Source organism: Gobio gobio (genome assembly GCF_949357685.1).
Source record: "Gobio gobio genome assembly, chromosome: 1".
Classification (NCBI taxonomy): domain Eukaryota; kingdom Metazoa; phylum Chordata; class Actinopteri; order Cypriniformes; family Gobionidae; genus Gobio; species Gobio gobio.
In genome coordinates, this window is record NC_137097.1 from 67,758,203 (window position 1) to 67,779,021 (window position 20,819).

Below are 20,819 nucleotides of genomic sequence, written 5' to 3' on the forward strand. Positions count from 1 at the left end.
ATTATTATAACATGACAATGCATACAATAGTAACTAACGGCTCAAAAGTCGGACAATTTCTGTTGAGGCGTTGCCATAACGCGTTGCTATGGGTCGCGTGCGTTTTGATTGACAGCTGATTTTCCACTGTTCGGAAGCGGCTCTCGAGCCAAATATGGTGCTTGCAGAGAGTGTGTGGCCTCACGGGAAAAAAGTAAACCAATATTTTTTTTTTCATCCATAATCAGAGGTAATGTGTTGATTTAATTACAAAGCTATATATTAGCTTTATATTTTAAAGTATTACACAATTCACCAATGCCCGTTTGTCATGTATATACACCAACCAATCGTGATCTGGCAAAGCAAGTTCAAATTCCATAGGGCGATGTGAAGCGGTAATTTTCTGTTCTTGTTCATAAATCGGCTGAAAATTACATGGACAGACGAACTAACGTTTGTGGAACGATTTCCTGCGGTTTGGCTCATTTTATAAATTGCATCACTGACAAAATGGATTTTAACAGACAACAAACAAATCACTGCACAAAACCATGCAGCAGCAAAAGTCGCATTAATGGTAAGTAGTGTTGTGTTTATGTAGCCTATATTGATACACCGTTTACTATTTCATGAAACTATCAAAGTTAACAAAACCCAAGTGCCACCGGCACCTACAGGCCTATTATGTGAAGTGTAGGCTGGCGACATGGTTACATGAAAGGACTTTATTATATTACCATTTTTGAATATTATGCAGCATTATGAAATAAGTCTCTTATGTTCATCAAGCCTGCATTTATTTGATAAAAAACAGCAATATTGCGAAATATATTAAAATAATGGTTTTCTATTTTAAAATAATTTAAAATATAATTTATTCCTGTGATCACAGCTGTATTTTCAGCATCATTACTCCACTCTTCAGTGTCACATGATCATTCAGAAATCATTCTATTATGAGGATTTAATGTCAGTGATGGAAACATTATATATATATATTTACATATTGCCCCTTTTTTACATTTGAGCCCCTACCCCTGACGAACTCTCTGCACGGCCCTGTGCCCTAGCAACCTCCTAGAACACCCTAGCAACTGCAAAACACCTTAGCAACCACATAGCAATGCCCTAGAAACCTCCTAGAACACCCTAGCAACTGTAAAACACCTTAGCAACCATATAGCAATGCCCTAAAAACCTTCCAGAACATCAAAGTAACCATATAATGGTTAGGAAAATGTGTACAACAGAACACCTTGGCTAGCTACCATATAGCAATGCCCTGGGAACCTCCCAGAACACCCTAGAAATTGCGAAACACCTTAGTAACCACTTAGCAACCCCCCAGAACATCCTAACAACTGTAATATGTTAACACAATGTTTAGAGCAGAGCACCTTAGTTAACACATACTATATAGAAACACCCTAGCAACCTCTTAGAACATCCAAACAACCATATAACAGTTAACACAACGTGTGTAGCAGAACGCCTACTTTTTATATAGCGACGCCTTGAGAACCTCCCAGAACATCCTAACAACTGTAATGTGTTAACACAATGTTTAGAGCAGAGCACCTTAGTTAACACGTACTATAGCAACAACCTGGCATCCTCCTAGAACAACCTAGCAACTGCAAATCACCTTAGCAACCACATAGAAACACCCTCTTAGAATATCCAAGCAACCGTATAATGGTAAATACAATGTGTATAGCCAAAATTCTCATATCGCAACGCCCTGGGAAGCTCCCAGAACATCCTTGCAACCGTAAAATGGTTAACAAAATGTGTATAGCAAAACACCTTAGCTACCACATAGCAACGCCCTAGCAACCTCCCAGAATATCCTAGCAACCGTATAATGGTTAATACAATGTGTATATGCCGCAAAACTCATTAGAAACCACATAGCAATGCCGTAGCAACCTACCAAAACACCCTAGCAACCGTATAGCAATGTGCACAGCAAAACACCTTACCAACCACTTAGCATCACCCTGGCAACAATCTACACCCTAGAACAATGCAGATAGGTTTTGCATATGGACAGAAAAACGACACCTTTATATTTGAGTAGAAGTATCCATATACGCTCCAAAACTACTACACAAACACTAGTGTTTAACAATGACAAAGTCAGCAATTTGTCGCAGCGTGTGCGCATTTATGGTTTTTTGTTCATCAGCTTGGTTTGTTTGTTTTCTGGGTCTCTCTTGTATTCACGTTTAACGGGCACGGCTGGCATTATAAAACCACTGGCAAAAGCTCTGGAAATACACAAATCACAGCTTGAGTGAATAAAATAAACAAAGTTTCTCCGTTCCCCACTGTGTCTGTCTTCTGCTATCTGCAGCCTTTTTCCGTCTCTCTTTCTCTTCTTCTGTCTCTATCTGTGTTGCAGATGATGTGTGTGTGTGTGTGTGTTATCTGGAAGAGTGCATGATAAGGTCACCATGTGTGCGGGTTGTGTGTGTGTGTTTATGAACATCACCTCAGCTGTCTGCCATGGAGGTCTGACAGACAAACACATACCACATGTCTTCCATCCCATCTCTGTCCTATCTTCACATTCCTGTCTTTTATTTTAAAAGCAGGCAGAATAGTCACCTGATCACAGTGCACTAACCTGTCAAGTGTTGATCATACCTGAATGCACGCGCAAAACACATCGGGCCGCACATAGCGATCATTGCTGAGGGCTGTTGAGATCATACCTCAAACAAACCACAAACATCAGGCCATTCATTCCACACATACCACACAACAGAGAGAGAAGAAGCAGCAGCTCCATCCAAACCCTAGTGAGCTCCCTACAAAGAATGGATTTGATTTTGAAGGCTTCATGGGTGCTCTCCCGACACCAATCTGCGCCTAATTCAACTCAAACATTCACAATGACACTTGCTGGATGTCGTCAAGTGGCTGAACTGTTGTTTATAGTGGCCGTTTCTACAGCTAGATGGTTGAATGTGATTAGTGAGCTACACAACGGTCCATCGATTGTGAAAGTCAGAAAGTCTGCACCGCACATTCACACTGCACTGACGGATGCAGACCAACTTCACCCCTAACAGCAGATGCGTTTTGTACCCCAAAGACCATACTTTACATATTCTTCCGTTATTGGAAAAACTGTTGCTTTGATTAGCTTGAACAAAACTGAAAATCATTTACAAGACTCAAGTCTCAAATAGTCAATAAATCTCATTTTCTACATAAATCTACAACATTCAAATATTAGATCAAATTAGCACAGAATTAGCTTTGAGTTGCTTCCCACGTTCGCGTCAAGGATAAGACAAATTTCCACGTGCATCATCAAAAGCGGTTGTTAACCCTCTGAAGAACTATTATTTAGCCTAAAAAATCACTTTAACCAACACATTATCTTAAATGGGAACAAGAAAAACATGTTGAATGACTGCTGATTTCTGTAATTATACATTTGTTTCCTTTTTTTTCTATTTTTACAGAAAAAATCTGTAATATGTTAATCAAAATTTTATGTAAAATTACACATTATTCTGTAGAAATACAGAACATTTCCTCATAAAAACAGAAATTTGATGTAATACCAAAATACAAGCAATTCCCTGTAAATTTAATAGATGAAATTTAAATTACAGCAAATATCTGTAAAACAATAGGCCTTTCATTGTATAATGACAAAACGGGAAAATTCTGTAAAAAAAAATATGGACCATTACCTGTAAAATTACATTTGTTTTTTACAGTGTGCAGGTATTTTTTAAAAAAAATAGAAGTACATTGTAAAAACATGTATGTACACAATAAGTGCCTTGTGTCAAATTATTAACTTAAAGAAAGTACATGGTAGTTAATAAAAGTGCTGAGCTGGATTTTTGTGCCATTTTAGAGCTATCTAGTTTGCCCAAGTGCATCTTTAGCCCCTTTGTACCCTATTATAATTATATATATAGGCCTATATTAAGTTTGAGAATGGTAAGATTTTTAAATGTTTTTAAAGAAGCCTCTTCTGCTCACCAAGGCTGCATTCATGTTATTAAAAATACAAAAAAGCTGCAATATTGTGAAATATTATTAAAATGTAAAATAACTGTGTTCTATTTCAATACATTTTAAAGTGTAATTTATTCCTGTGATCAAAACTGTATTTTCAGCATCATTACTCCAGTCTTCAGTGTCACATGATCCTTCAGAAATCATTCTGATATGATGATTTGATGCTCAAGAATCACAGAAATAAATTGCATTTTAAAATATATTCAAATAGAAAAAAGTTATTTTAAATTTTAAAAATATTTCACAATATATCATTTTTTTTGCTGTATTTTGGATCAAATAAATGCAGCCTTGGTGAGCAGAACAGACTTCTTTAAAAACATTAAAAAAATCTTACATTTTATATATAGTATATAGTGTATGTGTATATATATATATATATATCTGTGAATGTCTATGTCACACACACAACGCACAGAAAGACAGAGTTCTCTTTCGCTCTTAAACAAACAATAACACACAGAATTATGAATTGTACAATTACAATTTTGTTGAGTATTCAAGAAAATTGACATTTATTATAATGGGTTTATATGAAAATAGTTTTAAGTTCACTTAATTTTTTTAAAGCCTATAAAACATTGAAATTGATAGCTTTCAATTACACTGTAATGTTGGATGTCTATCATTAATGTTTAAAAAAATCTATTTCATAGAGACATTAGTTTCAGTGATAGTGGCCTTCATTCATAAAAAGATGCCATTGCGACAAATATTTAAAATTTACTGTCTTTAAGTTCTTTCTACATTACTTTGGAAAGTAACTGTGAGATTATTACAATATGAAAATATATGTGTATGTGTGCATGTGCAATAACAAATAATCTAAATAAACTAATATTGATTAAAAACAAACAAAAAATGTACTTAAGCAATATTTGTATGTGCTGTATAATGTGCTGTGTGTTTTTATGCTCATCAATGCATTATATTTTTATTTAAAGAAACATACTAATATGAAGCTCTATTGAAATCAATTGAGTTGAGTCTTCTGTCTGCTTCACGTTATTTGAGTCTGCACAAATCCAAATGACAAGTTCCTGGGGGCCGTACAAAAGAGGTGCTCAACGCCGCCCCCTATATGTGCCAGCCAACATGTGCAGTGAGAACCGATTGAAATGGTGAAGGGAAAAAAGGGAGAGATTCCCAGCCTCTCCCATGGGAATCTCTCTTTCTCTCTGGCAACATCACATAACTCTTCTGACTGTCAACACAGCATTTCCCACTCAAAATCCCTCCCGTTCTTTCACACTATTCCTATCCACACGGATAAAGGGGTTACTCTCTGTCAGACTAATTCATCCTACCAGGGCCAGCGTGATATATAAATCTGAGACCGTCCAGCTTCTATTTCACTCAAAAATCAGAAGAATACATTATGCAGAAAGCTTCAAATTTTCATTGTTGTAATGCGATATTTTAATATTTGATTTGAACCGAAATAAGAGGAGAAAATGATCTTGCAGGGAAAATCCCAAATGCCATTTTCTTCATACATTTCAAATCATTTTTAGGTTGAAATATGACCCTTTTTTTTTGTGAGATTCACCCATTACGTGTGTCTTTGTGTCTCTATGCTGACTGTGGGAAGCCTGTGTAGGGGACATCTCATGACATTTGACATGTCCCAGGCCGAAAGCGTCTGCGGTTGATTCAGTGGGCTCTGGTTACGGGGTCAGGGTCTATCTGCCTCTGTTTAAACTACTTATTCTTTAACCATCAGCACTTCCCTAAAGCTCTTCATCTTTGAACACCTCTGTCTGAACTCTTCATGTCAGATTCATCAATGAATACGACACAGAGAGAATCTGCCACAGTTGAGCATGCTATTATATGAGCAGAGAAGACCAGGTGGAAATGTCATTATCAGAGTCAGTTCTATAAATACTGACGTTCTGTCGTCTTCACCGGAGTGTGTGTGAGACAGACCTCTGGCGTCTGGACATCACGGACACCTGGTTTTTACAGTACACCGGCGCTGTGGGCCAACCTGCCGCTGTAAAGTGAAGTCAGCCTGTGTAAAAACCAAATTAATCTCTGTGGCGAATGCTAATGGCCATCTTCAGAAAACGCTTCAGAAACCTCTCGCCTTCACTGCTGTGGGTTTCAAAGTCTGACTCTGGAAAAGCACGTGAGCAGAGACTGAAACCAAAACCATCGGAAAATACTGATGAACTAATTTAGGCGATTTACTAAGTTACTGAGAGTTTTGTTAAGGTACAGGAAGTATGAAAGTAAAGAAAAGCAAGTAATGACAGCAATTGAGAGTATATTACACTATAAAAAAATAATGGGTTAAAAATAACCAAAGTTGGGTTGAAAATGGACTAACCCAGCAATTGGGTTGTTTTAACCCAGCGGTTGGGTTAAATGTTTGCTGAAAACAACCCACTCGCTGGGTTTGTCCATTTTCAACCTGACTTGGGTTGTTTTTAACCCAGCATTTTTAAGAGTGTAATAATTTAAGTGAAGAATGTGAGTAATATACTTTATATACTTATATATTTTATTATATACACTCTAAAAAATGCTGGGTTAAAAATAACCCAAGTTGGGTTGAAAATGGACTAACCCAGCAATTGGGTTGTTTTAACCCAGTGAATGGGTCGTTTTAACCCAGCGGTTGGGTTAAATGTTTGCTTAAAACAACCCAATGGCTGGGTTAGTCCATTTTCAACCCAACTTGCGTTGTTTTTAATCCAGAATTTTTTAGAGTGTAGTAATTTCAGTGAAGAATGTGAGTAATATACTTTATATACTTATAATATACTTATATATTTAATTATATACTTATATTACAGGTTGTATATTATATACTTATATAATTATAATATCCTTGCATACTTTAAGTGGAAGTATGCAAAATTACTACATTTAGACAAAACAAATAAGACATATTAATAATTTAAAACAATGTATTAAACTATAAATTATTAAGTTAAATACATAAATAATGATTAAAAAATGTATTTTAAGAAAAAAAAATTGTTTTGTTTAATTTGTATTGTTTGTAAAAAAATGTTTTACATTTGTATATATATATATATATATATATATATATATATATATATATATATATATATATATATATATATATATATATATATATATATATATATATATATATATAATTATTTGCTGCCTTACATTTTTTTAAGTACAATCTACTTGGATGTTTAAAAATGCTGGGTTAAAAACAACCCACGTTGGGTTGAAAATGGACTAACCCAGCGATTGGGTTGTTTTAAACAAACATTTAACCCAACCGCTGGGTTAAAACGACCCATTCACTGGGTTAAAACAACCCAATTGCTGGGTTAGTCCATTTTCAACCCATTCTTAACTTGGGTTGTTTTTAACCCAGCATTTTTTAGAGTGTCATTTCAACCTAGATTACATAAAACTGACTTAAAAAAAGAGTTAAATATTGTATAACTTATAAAGTTGAAAATTGCTTAACTTATTTTGATGAGTTAAAGCATTGTTAAAACATATGTTGTCATAACTTACTGATCATTTAATTTTTTTTACAGTTTATAAAGGTATTACAAAGATTTAAAAAGGGCTAAGATAAAATGATATATAGTATAGCTATATGTATATATATATATATATATATATATATATATATATATATATATATATATATATATATATATATATATATATATATATTCACAATATATAAATGATATATAAATAAATATAATATAATATATACAAAGTAGGGATTTTCAAAAGGGAAATTTAAAAAGCAGAGAGAAAAAAAGAAGAAGAGTTATTTGCATATGTTGTTTTTTATTTGTATTTTTAATATGCAAATTATCTGGCAATACAAATGCTTGACACGGCCAAAAAATATTTGTCATGCCTACAATGCACGGCGAAACTGAAACTGAGGCGGAAATGCAGCACAAAAGAGAAGCATGACGTGTGGTGAAGGACTGCAGCAACTAAAGCGCGCGTGCACGAGGGGGAAAAGAGAAGTGTTTATTTTAGCCAGACACTAATGACTGACGAGTGTTTGGATGTGACACACACAGCACACACACACACACACACACACACTTCTGATAAACACATGAAGTGTTTTTTTTGTCCCACTGACACCTGTCACATCCTGAATCCTTCAATACCATCAACAGCCTGTCCATCCAGTCTAAACTTCCTCTGATCTTATGAGATTTACAGCACCTAAAAACCAAACCGGCGAGTGCTCAGCGCTTTCATCCGAGCCCTCCAGACCTAAACATGCCTTAAACAGGCTGACAGATCCATCATAAACCACATCAGATGGATAAGTTCTGCTTAATGCACAGTATAAACTCTACTGTCAAAAGATAGTCCTGCAGCATGCGATGCTAAACCTTGCAAAAAGCAGTATGCTATTGTCATTCAATTCGTGCCCACGAATGCTACACCAAACAGCCAGAGAGAGACGCTCTGTTCTCCAGAAGGATTTATTTTGTGAGAACACACACACAGTTTAGCTGCGGCATCAGATCTGAGCTAAACACGCATGAAATCCTTTATCTGTTCACTGTAACGTGTTACAGATGTGCGCTTCACATATAGCCTATAAATACATTACAGAAAGGATATATACTGTATGGCTGACATACTTCTAGGAAGTTGACGTTGTTGTGCTAAACTCCCTCTAAAGCTTTTTGAAAGGGCATATGCTTTATCATTATGCAACTGTTCAACTAAATGAGACCACATGGAGTATCTGTAGGCTACTTAAAAAAACGAAACGCAGGGAACAAGACAACGGCCTCGTCACTATAACACAGGTCTCAATACAGTTACTGTTACTATTGTAAACTGTTTGCAAACACACAGCAGCTGTCGGTTTATAGTTCAGTTACTGGACCATCAAGAGCTGTGCGAGTGAAGATTTCAGCATGAGAATCGTGTCTTGAGAGCAGCTTTCTGTGGTTTCGGGTTCATGGCACTATAATGGAGATTGCAGAACTTCAACAAGCTTTTTTTTTTTTTAAATCCATGCACAAGTATCACAGAGAGATTCTGCTTGATGTAAATAAATAAATAGGCTTTTCCAAAATTGTTATATGTTCTTTTTTTTTTATAGGCTATGCTATTTTGGTCTCGAAGACACTACAGGTGAATAGGGATTTTTTTTTTTATTACAAGATATCACTGTGAAACTTCTCCAGTTTATTACTGGCATAAACATAAGAAAAAAATGTATTACAAGTTTTGTGTAAATGAATGTTTTAATATGCAAATGAGGCCTTATATACTTAAATATACGCTCATTTGCATACATTTCCAAAAAACAAAATCTGGCCATTGGAAAGGACCATGTTTAAAATTCTTGGTTGTATTTGTTGACATATTAGAGGAGAGGGCTTTTACAGAGGGGATTCTGGGTATCTTGTTTTGTGCTTTAGTAAATTAGAGAATACTGACAATAGCCTTAAAAAAATCTATTTTCGCCATGTTTTTTTTGGAGTAAAAGGACCTATAACTCAGGATAGGAATGATATATCAACAAATCCCTCTGTAAAAGCCTTCAGAATATAGTTCAGTATAAGACTGCAAAAGTTGGGTCTTGTAGGTGCTACTGAAGTTGATATATCTGTCTCTGTCTAAAGTTTTATATTGCATAATTGCATGCATTTCTATGAAACCCCCAACCTACAAACTAAATATATATTCAGACCATTAATATCAGTAGTGTATAATATTTAAAACGTATGGAAATTGATAAATGAATAAATTATTAATAGCAATAGCCTTAAGCTCAAGAGAACTATACCTTAACAAACACACACAACAACAGTCACAAAAACTGCAGACGAACTGTCCCTGTTTGTTGTATATGTCCATCTATAAATATTTTTCATCGTCTAATCTGTTGTTGTTTACTTTCTTTTTACTAGCTCTTGCTACTTGGTCTTTTCCGTGAACGTTTATGAGCTGATTTCGGCATTGTCTGCACTTTCTCTCAGGCGGAGAATAGCCTACACAAGGAAGCGGCAGCGCGTATGCCATAGTGAGAAATTCACATTAGCCAATCAGATGTGGTTTTCGGCTGCAAACTTTCGCGGTTGGTCAGTTCTACAAAAGAAAATGTCCATATTTGGATTAGCCAGCCAGCGCTGTGTGTGAGACTGAGAGCTTTATAATGATACCAGGCATGACATGTTTCTGTGAACGGAGACGGCACGGGAGCTCGCGCTAGAATGCTAACTTTTGGTGATTTCGGGTAGAAATCTAAAGGTGCGCGTTGACAAAATATAATGAAATAACCACCTTAATGTCTAATATTGACATTGTTTTTTATTTTGACACGAAAGCTTACATGTTAAGGGAGCAAAAATCTCAAAATTGACCACTGCATGAAAAAACTATGTTTTCACCTGCCGTGCCTCAGCCACAATATGTAATTTTTCGCCGCTAGATGTCGCTTATTCAAAACAAAGGCGTAGATTGATGACGCCTTGATTTTGCGGAGCTTTTATTACGCCGGAGACGAGCGCTTCCGCTTCTTTCGCTCATGCGTATGTGGGGTGACTATATTTTATCATAAGTACTTTTTCAAAGTTCAGGAACTTTCGGGGGTGGGACTTGGGCGTTGAACATGCTGATTGGTTGAACTCATGCAGCATTTTATTTCAACCGCCATTTTTAATGTGAGGTTCGTCTCAGCAATCGCACGATCAATGTCCGTAATAGCTGATAATAACATACGTTGTCTTATTTTAAATCTAGCTTTACGAGCTTTCAGAATACGCTTTAGTATCAGTGCTCGTCTCTTTTCCGCCGTTTTGTTAATGACCTCTTTAGTAAACCAATACATGACCAGCAAAAGCAGCGCTGCTTGCATCTCCTCCATACTTGTTATTGTTGCAGACAGTGTCGCGCAAAAATTATTATTGTCTGTCACTGACTGGGAGGAGCAGTCGCGCGCAGTCCCACGTCTCCGGACTGATTTGCCTAATCTTCCCAGTACTTTAGACTGCAGTGGAAACGCAGACAGTAACATGTCTGGGGGAAAAAAATTCCTGTAAAAAAAGTACAAATTGTTCCAGGTAATTTCGATGGAAACGGGGCTATAGTAGATACCAGGGCTTGACATTAACACCCGCCATTTGCGGTGGATTTCAGCTGTGGCGTGTAACACAGTCCCTCCCACTTTGGCGGATCTTCTCAAAAGGCATCTGTTAAAATCGCAACGTGCATTATAACCAATCACACGCAAGTCTGTTGAGTTTATAAATGCAATGTCATAATGCAGAGTGCGCTGAAATCTGCACCCTCATCAAAGCAGAGATGTGCGAGCGATGTATGCAGGAGATTCATTCATCATACAGTGATTGACTGCTTTTCTATTTCAGCAGCGAAAATAGTTTCAAACAATTATCACAACAGAACCATAGCGCACCTGATGTGACTGGCTTGAAGAGATAGCATTAGCATTTGAAGAGAATGGCTTACATTCATAAAACCAGCTGTAAAGTGTTCATCCATGTGTCAGGTATGATGCACACATTTTAGATGTATGATATTTAATCAAATAAACTGTCAAATCACATGAAAATATGGATATTTATTTCACTAGGCTACTGTATGGGCTCATACACGAAATATGCTAGATTTAAATGTGTCATAGCTGATACATATCATGTAGACTTGATTTGGATGTCTACAGTGGTCATTTACATACAGCCAACAACAAAATTGTGGCCAGTGAAAATGCTGAGTGGCTAGTAACTTTGGAAAACGCGATTTAAACAATAACTGCGTTGAGCTATATAACAATGATTCGTTTTGGTGATTCCAATCTTTGGTGTTGCCATGGTAACGCGGGAAATCGAGGGCAACGCGGGTATGATGTCACTGATAAGCAACCCACGGACACGGTCCGTGTCCTGGTTAAAATTGCTTATTTCTCTGGATTTAAACATTCTTGGAAACATTTGGGATAATACACAAATCAGCAATATATAGGGGAGCGCAGGGCACAACCTAAAGCGGGGTTAGTTGTAACACGCATGTTTTAACCCTTTCCACACATGCCAGAATGACGAAACTCAATGTATTTACTAGTTGCCATAACAACATAATTTAGGGAAAAAATAGCGCCAAAATTAAAAAATCTCTGGAAGATATCACTGAACATTTATTTAACCATAGCAAAAGTAAATTTCTTACTTAAGTTTAGTTTTCATCTCTGTTTTTTTGTGTTTATTTAAAATAAGACAAATCGGATATTATTTTAATCTTATATCTGTTATTTAACAGTTGAGATGGTTCTTTAATGCTGATCTAACAGCAGAAGACACAAGCCGCGGTTTAAATCTCAGTTCCGCAGTGTTACTATCAGCCCCTATTAGAAATATGCCATTATATTCTATACTTTTATGAATTCTATTGAGAAACCATGAGAAAAGGGTGAATAATGACTGAGAGTTAATGTTCAGAAATTATTAATTATTATTATGCTTTCAACTATGCTGTTTAGCTGCGATGTGTTTGTAGTCAAACTCAAAAATGCTTATATTTTTAATGATTAAAAAATGCCATTATTATATTTTAAAAAGTTAATAATTGTATTTTGTTAACAAAATATTTTAGTTTGTCTTGTATATTTTTTTGATTGTATCAGGTCACATTACAAGCTGTTATTTGGTCATGTTACAATGTACCCCACCTATGGGGCATGTTGTCACATTTCACTTCCATTCTTTCGGGGTAAAAAAAAAAAGAGTATACACTGTATTAATGAAACAAAACCACATCATTGTACTAGACATGTGTGCAATTAATGTGGGAAACAATAAATACTCTGAACCCCAAGTGGATTTACACAAACTGAGAAAGTCAAAAAGTGTTAGGTTGTGCCCCGCTCTCCCCTATATAACATTGTTCTAGTATTTGTTGGATATTTTAATCCAAAAATCATACATATTGTGCCTTTAAACAAAACAGTATTTATTATTATTATTAATATATTTTTGATGATACATTTGAGGTACATTTTTAATAAAGTTTTCGTGATGGTCTATTTGATGGTTGTGTTTGAAACATTTGAATATCCTGCTTCAGCCTACTTCCATCTAAAAAGTAGCTAATATGTAGTAGTCACGCAGCCAACACTACAGTGATGCAGCCTAAATAAAGCGTATGCAAAAGCACCAAATGCCTGCGCGTGTCTGCACATACCGGTCCGGCGAGTTGTAATGCAAAAAAAAAGAAGAAAAAAAAAAAAAAGAAAATACCGGGAGCGCGTCCATAAGCGTCGCCTCATTTGATGCGCTCGTGCTCTCCAGTGACTAAACTGTAGACACGCGCGCTCCCGCCGCTCCTCCCAGAGTGAAGTTAAAGCGCGAGGCGAGCACAGCTCACACCGGAGTTTCGCCACAGACACTTGGACGGCACCGCGCGCCTTTACCCGGACACACTTTCCAAACGGACTCTCTATCAAACCCATGACATATCAGCTCCACTCGAGTACACGAGACGTATTTTACGTCCTTTGAAAAGAAATGCGAGTTATTGGATAAATAAACGCAGGACTCACGGAACGCGCCGCTGATGCGCTCGAGCTGGTGAGTGAAAAAGGCGCTTGTGTTTGTTTCTGACACATTTAGATGTGGATTTGGCAGTTTTATCGTGTAGCATTGTGAGCATACCCGCTTTAAAGATCACGCTTAAGTGTATGAGCTACCAATATGCATTATAGCTGATCTTAACATCATGCATTATCAGCAGACAAATGCGCAATATTACCTTTTATACGCAAGCAACTCTCTGTAAGAGAAATGCTGCGGTAATGTTTCAAAGTTGCCCTTCCATTCATGGGTTTACAAACATTGCATTGGCTCAGAGCGTTTCAAAAGGTTTGATGCTGGTGCACCAGTGCACTTGAAGTGTGTGCATGCTCGTGCATGTGTAACTTAAAGTTGTGCATATTACCAGCATCGCATGAGAACAACAATCCAGATCAAAGCCGTGCAAGTCTGTATTCAAGCACTAGTAAAAATAAAGCTTTTTTTTCTTCTTCTTCAGTGGTTGTAGAGAGTTTAAGTTGGTATATTGATATTAAAACAGTTCTTGATGCTGCATTACAGGTTTCTTCAGGTCAGTGCTTTGGTTTCTGGGTTCTTTAAAGCACCCAATCCTAGATGGTTTTCTAAAGAACTCAAGAAAAGCTCTTGTAAAAGGTTCTTCAATGGAATCAAAAAACAGTTTAGTTCAAATTAGAACCTTTATTTTTAAGACTGTATATGACTTTTAGATGCTATATAATCATTGTAGAATAAATGAAAAGCTCTGAACAACCAATGCAAACACTGCTAACTTCAAGTGTTTGACCGCAGCAGGACAAAAGCATTGAGTCTGGACCGCGCCGGCTTCTATTTTTCTCCGAAAAAGCATATTTTGGTGCAGTTTGCTTTTATTTTAGGAGCTCGTCCCACATCAAATTCTGGCAGTCTAAAAGTTCAGCAAACAAACAGGCTTCATTTTATCCGCTCACCAGGAGTTCAAAGGTAGTGCTGCGGCTCAAACACAAATCTGTTTAGTCACACGGGCGTGAAGGAGATTAAATGCTATTATTTCTATTTCGTGTTTGCAATTCTTATGCGGTGGAGTGTCGATAATTAGTCCAAGAGAAGGCGGAAGCTATCAACTTATCTTGTCTGGGTCATAAAAACGTCATATGATAAATTATGTGATGATAAAATTAATACAATACAGAACTGAGAGCACGAAACAAGGCTTAACAGATGCTCTTCTAAGCACAAGTTGTGCATTTAGGTTATAAACAAAGAGAAAGACAAACAATACAAGCATAAATCTTTCTCTTATGTTTAATATAATCAGACGTTAATGGGTTTCTTCTGCGTAAATCTCATTATTCCTGAAGAATAATGTTGCACGGAGAACACTTTTTTCAGAACAAAAAGTGACCAAATCTTAACATATCATCATAAAAAAAATTTTGTATGACCAAAAGTCAGCGATCTTCCCATAAAGAGAATGACGGTTATGAAAAACACATGTCTGGTACTATTCTGTGTATTTATCTCTGCCAGTGTAATTGCAGATTTCGGCGCAAGTTTACGATAGCAAATCTGATATGGAAAGCGGGCGTCATTCAAACATGTGATAATCAGCTTTGCCGTCGTTTATCGTTTAATTGCATTTAATTAAGTTTAGAGGAAAGCCCAGCGATATACTCAGAAGCAATAAAATCCTTCTAAAACACAACAGAAAGCCCCATTCAATGACGTTTATCATAGAGGAGTGTTTGTTTGAGCAGCAGGCCGGACTCTTTGGACACTTTGCTTTGCTATTCTTGCACAAAATGTGAGGTTTTGATTCTTTCTTCGCTGAACAATAAAGGCCTCCAATATATATCTTAATTGTTTAGGCTGAATTGAATCCGACTCTATGGATAGGGAGCAGAATACCGTCCTGGGTGCGTGCACTTCAGGGTTTCGTACTTTCTAGTGGCTTCCTAAATCCCTTGGCACTTGTAAATGTCAAAGAGAGGAGTTTATGTAGACGTCGAGAAGACAAAACGGAAGGTGAGAGAACATGGTGCACAGGATATGAGAAAGGATGAAACTTGAGGGAAAAGCAAATATTCCTGTCTGAGAGACTTAATTAAGGAGCTGCGAGTGGAGTAAAACTTTACTGTCAATTCATTTTTTCAAGTTTATTCTACACTGGCTTATGGTATCATGAAAATAAACACGGTATTACACTCTTAAAAAAAGAATGGTTTCAAAAGGGTTTTTGCTGCAACAATGCCATTTAAAGAACCGTTTTGAGTCCCTCAAGGAACCTTTCATGGAAAAGTTCTTAAAAGAACCAACATAACCTTTAGAAAGTGCCAATAAAGAACCTTTATTCATTGAACATTCTAAAAATCCAAAACCCAAACAATTCCTTTAACTTCTATTGAACCTTCCATGATGTACTAATGTAAAACACTAACGTCCTGTTTTGGTATCATCTGATACGCTGCTAGAATGTGTGTATGTGGCAAATCAAGCTCCTCGTGCCAGCTTTCCTCACAGTGTCAAAATAACATCCCTATGGTATTTCCCTACCGTTCTGTCCAAACAGCATCACTCACAGCGCAGAACAGGACCATGGGCTTTCTGCTAAACGCACACACACATGACTCTGCCAAGGAAAACACGGACATCTAAAAGCTATCTTGAAGACCACCTCCTTGTGTCTCTGTATTGCTTAACCGTGGCATGACAGAGGACACTACTTCTGTCTGTCTCTCCGTATAAAGGCTCCTCACATTTACTATTACAACACCAAGTACAATATTTCAGTATGTAACTTGTCAAAGTTTCTGCTACAGACATCAATGATAAATAAAAAAATATATAATAAAATTTCATACAGACTACTAGTTGGATTTGGACTAGTAAATAAGCACATAGCAAACACCCTGGCAAGAGCCTGCAAGAGATTTTAATACAATGTAAAAATCTAGTTCAAGCTCTTGTTTAATTTGTCTTGCTGGGTAGCACTGAAATTATATACTTGAAATATGACACAGTGTAAATATTCTAACATAATAGATTCTAAAAGATTCTAAAATAAAAGGTTCTAAAACATTCTACAACAAAAGATACAAAAGGTACAAAAAAGATTCTAAAAGGTAATACAGTAAAGGTTTCTTAAAATCTACAATAAAATACCCTAAACGATTGTATATTAAAAGATTCTACAGTAAAATATTCTAAAATATTCAACAAAAAGATTCTAAAAGATTATACACGAAAAGATTCTTCAAGATTATACACGAAAAGATTCTACAAAAAAGATTCTAAAAGATTCTACACGAAAAGATTCTAAAAGATTCTACACGAAAAGATTCTACAGTAAAAGATTCTAAAATATTCAACAAAAAAGATTCTATAGTAAAAAATTCTAAAAGATTCTACTAAAAAGATTTGAAAATATTCTACAAAAAAGATTTCTAAAATATTCTACAAAAAGATTCTACAAGATTCTACAAAAAAGATTCTACAGTAAAAGATTCTAAAAGATTCAACAACAAAAGACTCTACAAAAAAGATTCTAAAAGGTTACAGATTCTACAGCAAAAGTTCCTTTAAGATTCTAAAAGATTTTTCAGCAATAGACTCTAAATTCTGCAATAAAAGATTCTAAAAGATTGTATATTAAGATTCTACAACAACGGACTACAAAAATATTCTAAAAGATTCCACTGTAAAAGATTCTACAGTAAAAGTTTCTTAAAATTCTACAATAAAAGATTGTATATTAAAATATTCGAAAATATTCTACAATAAAAGACACTACAAAATATTCTAATGTAAAAGATTCTACAAAAAAGATTCTAAAAGATGTTTCAACAATAGACTCTAAAAATTCTACAATAAAATATTCCAAAAGACTGTATATTAAAAGATTCTACAACAACAACAGACTACAAAAATATTCTACAAAAAAAAAATAATAATAATAAAAAATCTACAGTAAAAGTTTCTTAAATTCCACAATAAATTATTGTATGTTAAAACTACAATGATTGTACTGTAAAGACACTACAAAAGATTCTACAGTAAAAGATTCTACAACAAAATACTCTAAAATAAAATACTCTAAAATAAAATAAAATTGAAAAACCCATTTATTTATTATTCATTTATCAGTGGAGCTGGAACGGCACTGGGCAAAATTTGAAGAGTGTCTCTAGTATACTCTTGTCCCCACATGATTGGATTTGTGGTGTCCTGCTGATTTCGGTTCCCTTTTACACCAATTAGCAGCTCATTCTCTGCTCGCCTGTCCTTCACAATGCAGGATTAAGAGGTTAAAAGTCAGGCTGGAGGTGAAGGCAGGGGAGGGGCTGGAGAGGCATAAAGAGGACTGAGAGACGGGGTTAGTCAAACAGCGGGCGGCTTGACGGAGTCGACAGGGCAGAAAAAGCAACACTTGTGAAAGAATGCAAGGGAAAATATCAAAAAGCCCACCAGAAAGGGTCAGGACAAACCTCAACTCCAATTGCACGTGTGTGTGTGTTTGATAGGAGCTTTCAGACAGGAGCGTTCAGGATCTTCCAGGTGGCTTGAGCGCTCTCAAATCAAACCTCAGGCTTCAAAGAGCGAGTGCTGACCAAGCAGTGTGTGTGTGTGTGTGTGTAGCTCGAGTCGCCCGTCGTCAAAGCCAAACCAAACTGAAGAAGACCTTGATGGATGAAGCCAAATGATGCGTTCTGAAGAGCCACATCAAACCTCGCTATAAGTACACACACATGCAAAAAGCTCCGAGGCCTCTCAGCTGAAGCTCGAACCCCAAATAGCTTAAACACAGCCGCTTACCAAATGCTCCCAGGCTATATTTTGATTTCTCTGGAGCTGATTTGGTCCGCTACGAATATGGCAAAAATTAGAAAAATGCCGGTTTGTCCACCAAACTATTTCCCCTCAGTAGACGAAGGGTTGGAGGGGAGCACATCCGCGCGAGCCGCCGCAAATTGCCGCATTTTCGCCAGGCAGTAAAAAAAGAAAACGACTTTAATCTAAGGCTGTAATTACCTCCTGACTGAACTGTAATTAGGAAATGAGCCTTGAACCAGCAGCTCCAGCGACCGCGGCCCTGAACTCTACGCCAGGTCAAACACTCCAGCGACCGATATTAATGGCTAATGTGAATTCAAACACAAGAGCATTAACCAATTCACCCAGAAACTGATAAGTGCAGAATAAGTGTTAGTTTAAGATGCTCCGTTCTGGTTTGAATGTTTAGACTCGGCCGGTCTTGAGGAAGATGTGTGTGGGTCGCTGTTTGTTTGAGCCTGAGGGTGAAGATGTGGAATGTGTCGGTGAAGGGTTTGCTCAAACCCAGTACTGTGGGTTTATCATGCTGGTCCATCTACAGAATCTACACGTCCCCCTCGGACCCCCGCCGTATCTCTGACGCGCGTCTCGCCTTGCGGCGTTTCCTCTGCAGCTATTTCAGTAGAGGTTAACGGCACTCATATCTGCTTTCATGGGTGACATGGTCACCGTGTATCTGTGTGTTTGCAAAATAGTTCGCATTTCCAAGATTGAGAGAGCTTCAGAAATGTAGCTATATAGTCAATGAAGTACCATTCATAATCATGTGAAGGATCATCCCCGTCATTGAGCAAAGTTCACAGGCGAAATTGTCTTTCTTTCAATCTAATGTGGCATGTAAACATAAGCTTCTGACATCTGTAATGTGGCCGTCTTATCGACAGATGACTTCAGGCCACATCAGAACCAGCCAAAATAGTGAGAAACACGGATACTGAACGCAGTCACAGCACATGACCTAGTTAAAGCACTGAAGAGCGAGTGTGCCTGACGCGTGTAGCGGAGGTGTATTTTAGTGTTGAGTCAGACACACTTTGAGCAAATATCCAGTTTCAGGTGTTGAAGAAGTGAGGAGGCACGTCAACCAGTCATATTTAATACTGCCCGACACAAATTACTGAGAACACGTGTTAATAACCGTCAAGGAACATTCCTACTTAACAAAATAGCACAGTGAATCACTGCTATTAAATAGCTGGAACAATGAAACTTCAGACTCAAATTACACAGTCATACACGGAAGAAATTCTGGGGTAGAAACAATTTTCCCTAAGAAATCACTGGTAAAGTCCATCAAAGAAAATTGAAAGACTAAAACTGTATTTTCCGTAACACTTTACTTAAAGCCTTGTGGTATAATGCATTACAAAGGTATTCATAATGCATCTTTTCATAAATAATTGTAACCAAAGTTATGATATTCCTTATTGCTTCTGAAATTGGTTGTTTGTCATGCGTTTTAATGCATTATTCTTTGTAAAGGTGTAACAATGATTTTTATATTATTATAATGTATTATAACTGTGGTTACAATTATTCACTATAGATCATACAATGCATTACAAGGCATAATTAAAGCATTAAAAATGCTTTTATGATCCATTCTATAGAAAGGCTTTAAGTAATATATCACTAGTTATGTTTCCATCCACCTATTTTTATGCGCATTTTGGGATATCGCATCAAAAAATGTTGAAAGGAAACGGCAAGATGCGCATAAATTCTACAAATTGTTTGAGTTGGGTACAGTTTCTATCCGATACGAAAACATGCGCATAAGCTACGATGGAAATGCCTTATTGAATAAATTCCTTGCTGCGCATTAAAAAAAATAATGTGACTTTCGTGATGTAACAGCATAACTGTACTAATCAGCGGGAAAATCTTGTTTGCAAAACATCTGAAATGCTGTTTTGGTCATTCAGAAGTCTGTTGTCAAAGATGCTCGGGATATTTCCCTCCTGTCTTACACGACTGTGTTCCCAAACTGCAGCATCTGCCCTGAAAGCATGACAGCAAGTTTATTGAGACGCAAATAATTTATTATATACGAAAATGATTATATATGGTGGCTTCTCCTGTGTTTCTTACTGATGTTTTTTTAGCTCTAGTTTATCAGGAAGTGACGATTATGTTCTCTTCGACTCACTGGATGGTGCTTTATTTGCAAATGTTTTATGCGATATTGCATTTTTGCGCATAAATTACATTCGCAACTTTGGATGGAAACATAGCTACTGTATTTCTCAAATAATCTTCCAAATATAATTTTTCACAGCGTATGTGAAGTTTCAAAAACCAATAAATGGTGTAAAATGAATGGGAAAATAGAGGTAGAGAAAGATCTCACTAAAAATACTGTGTTGCTACCATAGTACAGTGATTAACACTTTGATATTTTCATATATACCATACTTCTGATTG

The 20,819-nt window shown here is 36.5% G+C and overlaps 2 protein-coding genes across 3 annotated transcripts in view; one reads left to right on the forward strand and one right to left on the reverse strand.

Annotated features, from left to right (window-relative positions):
* The window catches only part of coro7 (coronin 7), a 222,125-nt gene that overhangs the window by 46,155 nt on the left and 155,151 nt on the right, over positions 1-20,819 (reverse strand). The gene's annotated exons all lie outside the window — the stretch shown is intronic.
* vasnb (vasorin b) overlaps positions 13,318-20,819 on the forward strand; it is a 32,882-nt gene continuing 25,380 nt past the window's right edge. Inside the window, exon 1 of one of the 2 annotated variants that reach the window (XM_079827392.1) lies at positions 13,318-13,607. The gene's annotated coding sequence lies outside the window, so the exon portion shown is untranslated. The remainder of the gene's footprint in view (positions 13,608-20,819) is intronic. The other variant, XM_079827393.1, reaches the window with a different exon arrangement.